Genomic DNA, 10000 nt, shown 5'->3' on the forward strand with positions numbered 1-10000 from the left:
AGGAGCTTCAGTTTACAGATTGGAGGCAAAATTAAACGAAAGACCTGTAGATCAGATGTGGGAAACATTTCAAAATACGCTTACTAAGATGATTCATACATTCCTTTTAAGGACGGACGTCCCCCAAATCAGGCTCGCCCAAAATGGCTTGACACAGAAGTTGAAAAAAGTATTGCTAAAAAGAGACAGGCTTACAAGAAATATAAGTGCTCGGGTGCATCTAATGACTATCAAAGTTATGTATTAATACAGAGAGATTTAATAAACGACAATAAAAAACGAAAACGACAATACGAAATGAATATCGCTGATAAATCCAAAGAGAATCCCAAAGAATTCTATAGTTACATTAGATATGAAAAGGTTATTAGGAATCACATTAGTCCACTATTATCTGCTGGCGGTCAACTTAAATATTCAAATGAAGGAATGTGTGATATTCTAAAAATTAATTTTAACTCCGTATTCGTAAACAAAACACCTCAAAGTGTACTCCAAACTGAAACCTGTGAAAAGTCTAGGGTAAATTTACTACGGTAAATATAACAAAAGAAAAAATTAAAAGGTGTATAGAGAAACTCAAAGTTAATAAAGCACCAGGGCCTGACAGTTGGCATCCAAGAATCTTAAAGGAAATGAAAAAAGATATTGTTCCATTAAAAACGATTTTCAAGAAATCCATCATATCCGGAGATGTCCCAAGAGAATGGAAGCTAGCTAACGTTACTCCCATATTCAAAAAAGGTGACAAAAAGAAACCAAATAACTACAGGCCTATAAGTTTGACTTCAATCGTAGGAAAAATGATGGAAACTATCATCAGAGATGCTATCGAACATCATTTAGAAAGTAATTATTTGATAAATGATAGCCAGCATGGTTTCAGACGGAAACGTTTTTGCGTGACTAACTCGAATTCTACAACACAGTTATCTCGAATTATGACAAAAGAAACATTTTAGATTTAATATATCTAGACTTTGCAAAAGCTTTTGATACCGTCCCCCACGAAGGACTACTTACTAAATTAGCTTCACACGGAAGAAGTGGTTGCCAATTAAGTTGGACTAGTAATTGGTTGAATGGTCGAAAACAAGGAGTTGTTTTAAATGGAAGAACTTCTGGACGGAAAAATGTTATGAGTGGAGTTCCTCGTGGTTCTGTTCTTGGGCCACTTCTATTCATAGTATATATAAATGATATAGACCATGGACTAAAATCTATTGTTTCCAAATTTGCTAATGATACAAAACTGTGCGGAATGTCAAATGATTACTTAAACCGATTAGATATTCAAGAAGATTTAGATAAATTACAGTAATGGTCTGAAAAGTGGCTAATGAAATTTAACACAAGTAAATGCAAGGTAATGCACATTGGTAAAAATAACATTAAGTACGATTACAAGTTATTTAGAAATTCGTTAACAAAGTGGATAGAGAAAAGGATCTCGGCGTAATTATCAGTAACGATCTCAAAACATCCAAGCAGTGTATTTCAGCCTCTGAGAAAGCAAATAAGATTCTAGGACTGATTGCGCGATCTTTTGACTTCAAAAGTCCATCACTCATTAACAAGCTATATAAATCGTTAGTCCGTCCACATTTGGAATATGCTGTTTCCGTATGGTCACCGAATCTTGTTCTTAATATGTGCCCAAACCATCCCAATAATCTTTTATCAGCCCTATCTGCTGACTTTCTATCCAGCTGTACTCTTCACCTCTTCATTTCTCATTCTATCCGGTGTTGTAACCCTCATCACATTTCTAAGAAACTTTATCTCAAACACATTTATAACTGTCCTTTTTGCTTTACTTGAATTCAAAGTTTCCGCCCCGTACAATGTCGTAGGTACAATCACATTTTCAATAAATCTTTTCATCCACTCCCAGATGCCTCTTTCTCGTGACATTTTTCAATCCTCCGAGGTATTTACTCGCTTTCTTCACTCGACAATTCGCCTCCAATCCTACTACTCCTCCATTCCCTGCCACATGTGACCCCAAACACATGAAACGATCACCTCCCTTCAGCCTCTTTCCTTCCAACTTAATGTTTGCAGCTTCTCTCCTTTTATATCTCATCACCTTACTTTTACCCACATTTACATTCTCTCTCCCCCTCCATCTCTCTCTTTCCTCTCTATCTCTCCCCTTCTCTCTCTCGCTCTATATCTTTCTCTCACCCTCTCTCTCTTTCCATTTCTCTCTCTTTCTCTCTCTCGCTCTCTTACCCTCTCTCTTTCCATTTCTCCCCCTCTCTCTCTTTCCATTTCTCCCCTCTCTCTCATTCCATTTCTCTATCTCTCTTTCCATTTCTCTCTCTCTCTCTCTCTCTCTCTCTCTCTCTCTCTCTCTCTCTCTCTCTCTCTCTCTCTCTCTCTCTCTCTCTCTCTCTCTCTCTCTCTCTCTCTCTCTTTCTCTTTTCATTTCTCCCTCTCACTCTCTCTCTCTCTCTCACTCTCTCTCTCACTCTCACTCTCTCTCACTCTCAATCTCTCTCTCACTCTCTCTCTCACTCTCACTCTCTCTCATTCTAACTGTCTTTCTCACTCTCTCACTCTTATTATCTCTCAATCTCTCACGCACTCAGTCTCTCATTCTCTCGCTCTCTCACACTCTCACACTGTCTTTCTTTCTCTCCCTCTCCCTCTTGCTCTTCCTCTCTCTCCCTCTCCCTCTACACACATACACTTCTGCGAACATTTTCCCCGAGTTTCAATGCTTGGTAACTTTGCATGTATCCCAGTGCACATGGCACCTTGAAGGGGGAGGGAGTAGTGTGTGAAACATGTGGGGATGGGTTATGTCGTTCGATTGATGTTACGTAATCAATTCTTATTTAGTTTCACTGATCGGAAATCAGTAGCTCAGTGGAGGCCATCAACGCTCCTCGGGATTTTCCATAGATCACTTTAGGATGTTGTCTGTATTTCCTTGTCACGTGATCTCGGTTATTTTTGTTTGAAAAAGTAGAGAAAAGATAGTTAAAGCTGGTAGAGGGTTCTTGAAACTCGATCCGGGAACCAAATGAAAGTACCTCAGTGCCGTACCTCCAGATAGAAGCGAGGATGTTGATAACGTTTGAAGACGAGGGTCATGGGGGACCACCACAAGCAAGTACCCATCAGTGACCCCTCTCTAGACACAGGGCACGTGGAATGAAGCCCAGAGTCTTGATATCAGGCTTAAGTCGAGAGGCACATCGCACGTCGCATGTCATATGGGGTGGTGGGCATGTGACACTGTAGAGGATAGAGGACAAGATGAGTAACAGGGAGATGGCCAACCCGAACCATTGATCCTACGCTTGGGGTGCATAAGTTTTCTGTAGTTGATATCTAGGGAGTTTAGTGACATACTTACAAACCAGAATCACGCAGCATTCTTCTATGATCTTTAAGCTAATTTCCACTCCAAAAAAGAATGATGATATTTTTAATTTCTTTCCTTTTGTTCTTTCTGTTACCCTCCTTAAATTTCTCCTTCGCCACCTCCGTCTCCACATCTGCGAGACATTGTCCTCCAAGGACAGAGGCACTGGTTACTGCCGACAGACTATTCACGCTGTTCGTCACGTCACCGTCTCATGACGTCACGTCACCGTTTTGTCACAAATTTCTTCTACATCAACACACATGAACCTTTTCGCAATTCAAGCGGATCGTCACGGCATTAGTGTCAGGAGCAGGTACATTGGGTGACGTGGAAGAAACGTGACGGAACATTGATGCTGCATAACGTGATGAACAGAACGAATCACACTCTAGGTGTAAGAGGCCGGTAGTGTACGAATGGAAATGAGCTAGGGTATTAGAATAATTCAGACTCGACGCCTGCTCGAGGGCAATGTTATGTCTAGGTGAGGGCGACGTTTGTCTATGTAAACACACCGACGGTGGTGACTGTTTTTATAATCGCTTATGAATCACAACATTGTAAGCGCAGGTTACCTTCGTTTGACTAATGCTGAGGTAAACAATTTTTGCTAGTGGCATTGAAATGGCTTTCCGGATTGGTGCAAGGTGCAGAAGGAGAAAAAAACTATTGGTGCAGGAATTCAAAGTCACGCCCATAAGGAGTGACATTTATTTGAGAAGTCACCGGGGATTGGTTTAGAAAAATTAGTGACGTCAGACGAAGGTAGCTCAGCGTAAGATACGGGATCTCTTCAGACGTTCTATAGAGAAGAGATAGGGAAGATATAGGGAGAAGATATAGAGAGGGTGTAGAGAGAGGATCAGGAGACGATGTAGAGACGAGAGAAAAGAGATCCCGAGTGTAAGCTGAAGGTGAAATTACAGTGAAAGAAGAAAGAAAATTCACCTCCCTTTTATTAACCCAAAGGACGAGAGGAATAGGCATGGGGCCTAGAAAATAGTGAGACTACAGGAAAAAGAAGGCATTGGGCCTACTACTTAAGAGGAACTTGAATATTAGTGAACCTCACGTAACGAGAGGCAAGGGGCCTCGAGACGAGTGATATTACAAGTCAAATTTAAGTGACAGTAGTGACTAGGGGAGGTGAAAGTGGCAGCGGTGGAATGACTGGGTGTTAAACACCTCCGAAGAGAAGTGGCGCCAGAAGTCTACGGGAACAAGACAACCAAAATCAAGAGTGTATTACGACTACGAGAGAAATCTACAACTTCAAGTAACTGCTACGTTGGGAACAAGCATTCTTCAAGATTCTTCAAGGAGATCATCATCTACAAGGCGGTCTTCAAGGCAGAGTGTGTGATGGAGGAGGAACAACGTCGTTGAGGAATGACAAGACCGTAGAAGGACGTCAAACCAGACATTGACATCACGAAGCGACATCGCAAGCAGCCAGGCTAAAGCAAGGTATTAGTAAAGTATGAGTACCCCTCAGAATTCTAACGTGTTGAGACACGAAATTCACACATCAAATACAAATATTCCAAAATTCACAGGAGAGTCTAACACATATGGTGTAAACAAGTTCCTAAACCTCATTGACACTCTTATAGTTAGTAAAAATATAACAAACGAGAATCGTAAGATTGAGATTCTCAAGGAGAATATAGATCCAGAGCATGGAAGGGCGAGGTTTGTCATTAACTTCCAGCAAATGGAATCAATTAATCAATATGATGATTATAAGAAGGCATTTATCAAGCATTTCATGTCCAAATGTGATCAGGATCCTATTAGATCATTGGTAAAAATGATTAAGGAAGTTAGGACAAGTGAAACTGACACAGAGTACTTAGCTAGATTAGATAGATGGTCAAAAGACATGAATTCTATCTTGAAAGATTCAGACTGGATAGAAAGATCTAGTGAGAAGATGAAAATCTCACAGGTAATCAAATTGATTACATTTAGCTTATTGGCAAAGAATTCTGATGACTTAACAGCAGAAAGGCTGTACAAAGATTTAAAATCAAATATCTGTTTAGGAGAAGTAGATTATCTTCTTCAAGGATACAGTGAGACCAGAACAATAAACCCATATGTAATGCCTATAAATCAACATAGCCAATATAGGAACTCTAGAGAGTTTAAGAAAACAGAAGTAGGACATAGGCGGCATGCTAGAAGTCCATCTAGGGATAGGGATACCAGAATCCTTTGTTTTAATTGTAATGCATGGGGACACAAGGCACAAGAATGTTTTTATGGGATTATTTGCAGAAATTGCAAATACGAAGGTCACAATGAGTATCAATGTAGGAACCCTCCATTCTGTATTTACCATAATAAAATCGGACACAGAACTCATGAGTGCCGAAATTTTCGGGTACCCCCAGGGCTAAGAGGAAAACCCCCAGACACAGAATAAACCATTTCAGACCTCCCCATATATATACCGATAGGCGGTATTGTGTTAAATATGGGAATGCAAGGGAGATGAAAGAAACTGACAAACTGATAATTACTGTTGGTAAAACTTCTGTAGGACCTCTCATTGCGGGTCAAGTGTTCAATAAGCCTATTCAAATTTTTATTGATACAGGGTCTGTAGTTAATGTAATTACTAGTAAAGTTTTAAACCAGTTGAACCCAGGAGTGAAAATGTTGGAACCAATCCGTTACACATTGCAAGGTGTAACTGGAAATCAGTTAAAAACATTAGGCAAGATTGAGCTAGAAGTTGCCTTATATACAAATGAACAATTGTACATCCCAGTGATAGTGGTAGAAGAGTCTGTTTTTCCAGGAGATTTATTGATAGGATTTGCAACCATGAGAAAAGAAAACATGGTAATTTGTCCTGCTGACTTAGGAATTTTAGTGAAGTCACAGTTAATCCCATTCTTAAATCAACCAGACTTAAGACCAGTGACAGGAATCAATGAATCCTTAGATAACATTTCTATCCTAGATAGCGAGGCCGAGCGGTCCAACCCTACAGAAAGTAAAACAATTTGTGAACCCAACTCAGAAGTTCAGGAAATCCCAGAGATTACTAAATTATCAACCACAGATGCCTTGAGAATTGCAGATTGCGGATTAACAAGGTCGACATTGTTACATCCCATGTCAATTAATAAGGTTGAAGTGTGTTTGAAAGGAATCAATGTAGACTCTGAAGTAATTACAGTCCCAGAATCAGTTAAACTTAAAGGATTGAAGTGGGACTCAGGGATTTATAAGACAAATAAGAACAGAGTAGAAGTATTAGTAATTAATACTATGAATAAAGAGATAGTTTTAAAGAAAGGTACACAAATAGGATGTATTCAGGTGTGTACTAAACCTATTAAGATTTTAAATGAGAATAGTGAGGAGATAGAATTACCAACTTCATCAATTTGTTCAGTACAAGAAGGCATAGACTTAAGAAATAGATATAAAGAATTATTACAATCAACTAATTGCCCTGAGTTGGATGAAGCTTTATTTGCTTTGCTTATGAAACATAAAAAAGCAATTGCTTTGCCGGGGGACGCCTTAGGCAAAACAACTGTTTTTAAAACATCACATTAAGTTAAAACCCGGAACACAACCTATCTACATACCAGCCTACAGAGTTCCTCACTCTAAATTAGCTGTAGTAGATAAACTCATCACTGAAATGTTATCACAGGATATTATTGAACATAGTAAAAGTGAGTGGAATTTTCCGTTGATCCTAGTACCAAAGTCTGATGGGACTATGCGACCAGTTATTGATTACAGGGAACTGAATAAGCACACCATTCGTGACAGGTTACCATTACCCATTATCGGTGACATTTTGAGAAGTTTGGGAACTGAGAATAGATATTTTAGTACTATAGATATCAAATCAGCTTTTTGGCAAATAGAATTGCATGAAGATTCAAGAGAGTTCACCGCATTTTCTACTACAACAGGACATTATGAGTTCAAGAGAATGCCATTTGGGTTATGTAATAGTCCATTAACTTACATGAGATTAATGAATACTATTCTAGATGGATTGTTAGGAAACACTGCCAGTGTATTTCTAGATGACATTTTAATAGTTTCTCAGACTGCAGTGGAGCACTTTAAGAAATTAGATTTGATATTCTCAAGACTAGGAGAAGCTGGGTTAAAAGTAAAACTTGAAAAATGTAAGTTCTTGCAAGACAGTGTCATTTACTTAGGACATAAGATAGACAGACACGGACTAAGTACAGTAAATTCAAAGGTGGACGCTGTCAAGAATTTTCCAGTTCCGACCAATGTAGACAAGGTTAGGAGCTTTTTGGGATTAACAGGATATTATAGAAAATTCATTCAAAGTTATGCTGACATTGCTAATCCACTAAGTTCTTTGTTGAGAAAGGACTCAAAGTTCATATGGGGACCTGCGCAACAGCAAGCTTTTGACAAGTTGAAAGATAAACTCACAAGTTCACCTATTTTAATTTTCCCCGACTATGAAAAAGAATTTATTCTTTGTACTGATGCGTCTGACATAGGGTTAGGAGGCATACTAATGCAAGAGAGAAATGGAACTTGGAAACCCATAGCTTACACATCCAGACTTTGTAATAGTGCGGAGAGAAACTATTCTATAACTGAAAGAGAAACTTTAGCAGTAATTTATTCTTTAGAAAGTTTTAGGGATATGATACTAGGGTATCCCATCAGAGTTTGGACTGATCACACAGCTATTCAGAACTTATTTAAGCATAAGAATCTTAGAGGCAGACTTGCTAGATGGTTTGCGATACTTCAGTGCTATGATGTTCAATTTAATTATATTCCGGGTAGAAGGAATGTAGCAGATCCACTTTCTAGAAACATTAGTCAACCAATGACTGGGACTGGATTGATTAATTTTGTTTGTAGTATAGAAGAGTTAGTAACTTTAGATGAAGAAATGCTAATAAGAGAACAGAGAGATGATGAGACATGTGATTCAATAATCAAGCATTTGATGAACCCAAGAGGAGATCCTCCAAAGCTACCAAAGGGGTATAAGATAGAGGAATTTCATTTGATTAATGGAATTTTGTATAGGAAAACATTTGTAATTGGGAAAGATATTTCTAGAGGTCAAGTAAATCAGTTAGTTATACCACAAACTCTGGTAAATGAGATATTGAAGTTACTTCATGATAGTGATTGTAGTTCACATCCTGGAAAGGATAAAACTTATAGACAAGCACAACTTAAGTACTTTTGGTTAGGTATGAAGAAAACTATATATGATTATATAGAAAAATGTGTAAAATGTGTAAAGGTGAAAGGAAATACACCAAAACCTGCTCCTATACTCACCTATCCCATTCCACAGAAACCTTGGGAAAGAGTTCACATGGATACTTTGGAATTACCACTAACCGAGAACGGCTTTAAATACCTATTTGTTGCTATTGATTATTTTTCAAGATTTTGTATATTACAACCCATAATCAATAAGAAAGCTGAAACTATTGCTTCCGTAATCTATGATCAGATAATCTGTAATTTTACTACACCTAACATCCTAGTTTCAGATAATGGGACTGAATTTAATAACAAAATCTTGGAAAATCTATGTAATGTGTTCCACATCAAGAAAGTCAATATACTCGTTAACCATCCCCAAAGTAATGGAGTAGTAGAAAGGTTAAACAAAAAGATAATTATATGTCTTAGAACACTAATAAGTCCTCATAGTGTAACTTGGGATACTTGGATTCCTTGTGTTAAGTGTACTCTGAACAATCAAATTAATGTAGCAACTGGGGATACACCTCATTTTATAATTTTTTGGGGAGGACAAAACTCTGCCATATGAAATGTTGACTGCAGAGCAAAAACCCATATATAATATGGATGATTATATATCCAATAGGATAAATACTCTTCAAAGTATTCACCAAAGAGTTAGGAAACATATGCAGGTGTATTCACAAGAGATGAGGGAACAACAACACAAAATAGCTCGTAAACTAGAATTGAAAATTGGGAATTAGTAATGGTCAAAGCAACCTCACCCAATAATAAACTTTCACTAAGGTACACTGGTCCATATAGGGTAATTGATTCTGCAGGTGGAAACAAGTTTAAACTTAAACATTTAGAATCAAGAGAAGAATTGATAGGACATTTAGATGACATAAGGAAAATTAGCTTGCAGATCTATGAAGATGATTATAGTAATACTTTGTGCATAAATATTGATAACCCTGGAGAATATGGAGAATATTATAATGATATTTTTCAAGAGTTGAATATTAATCTTGATATATTTTACAGATAGTATTGACCATTTGTATGTATTTGGGATGGGAGACCTAAACAACTGGAACTTGGTGTCAAGCAGATACATGGAAACCTAAAACCTAGGATCTGCTCTTGTCAGACTTGGAACCTTAAGGACTTAAGGACCTCTCATCTGAGTACACACATGAGTATTGTGATCATTTTAAAGTAATAAGTCTTTGAAAATGAAGTGTGTTGGAAATAATATTGAACAAGAAGAGACACTCGAACTCTAGATTAGTGTGTTTTGCAAATTAATTGCTATTGAAAAGATGATAAACCATTCAGAATTTAAAGTTAGTGCTCATAGTGAATTTTATAATCAATTAC

This window comes from Oratosquilla oratoria, chromosome 19, assembly GCF_046742065.1.
Source record: "Oratosquilla oratoria isolate Oo_2021 chromosome 19, ASM4674206v1, whole genome shotgun sequence".
In the NCBI taxonomy this organism is placed as follows: domain Eukaryota; kingdom Metazoa; phylum Arthropoda; class Malacostraca; order Stomatopoda; family Squillidae; genus Oratosquilla; species Oratosquilla oratoria.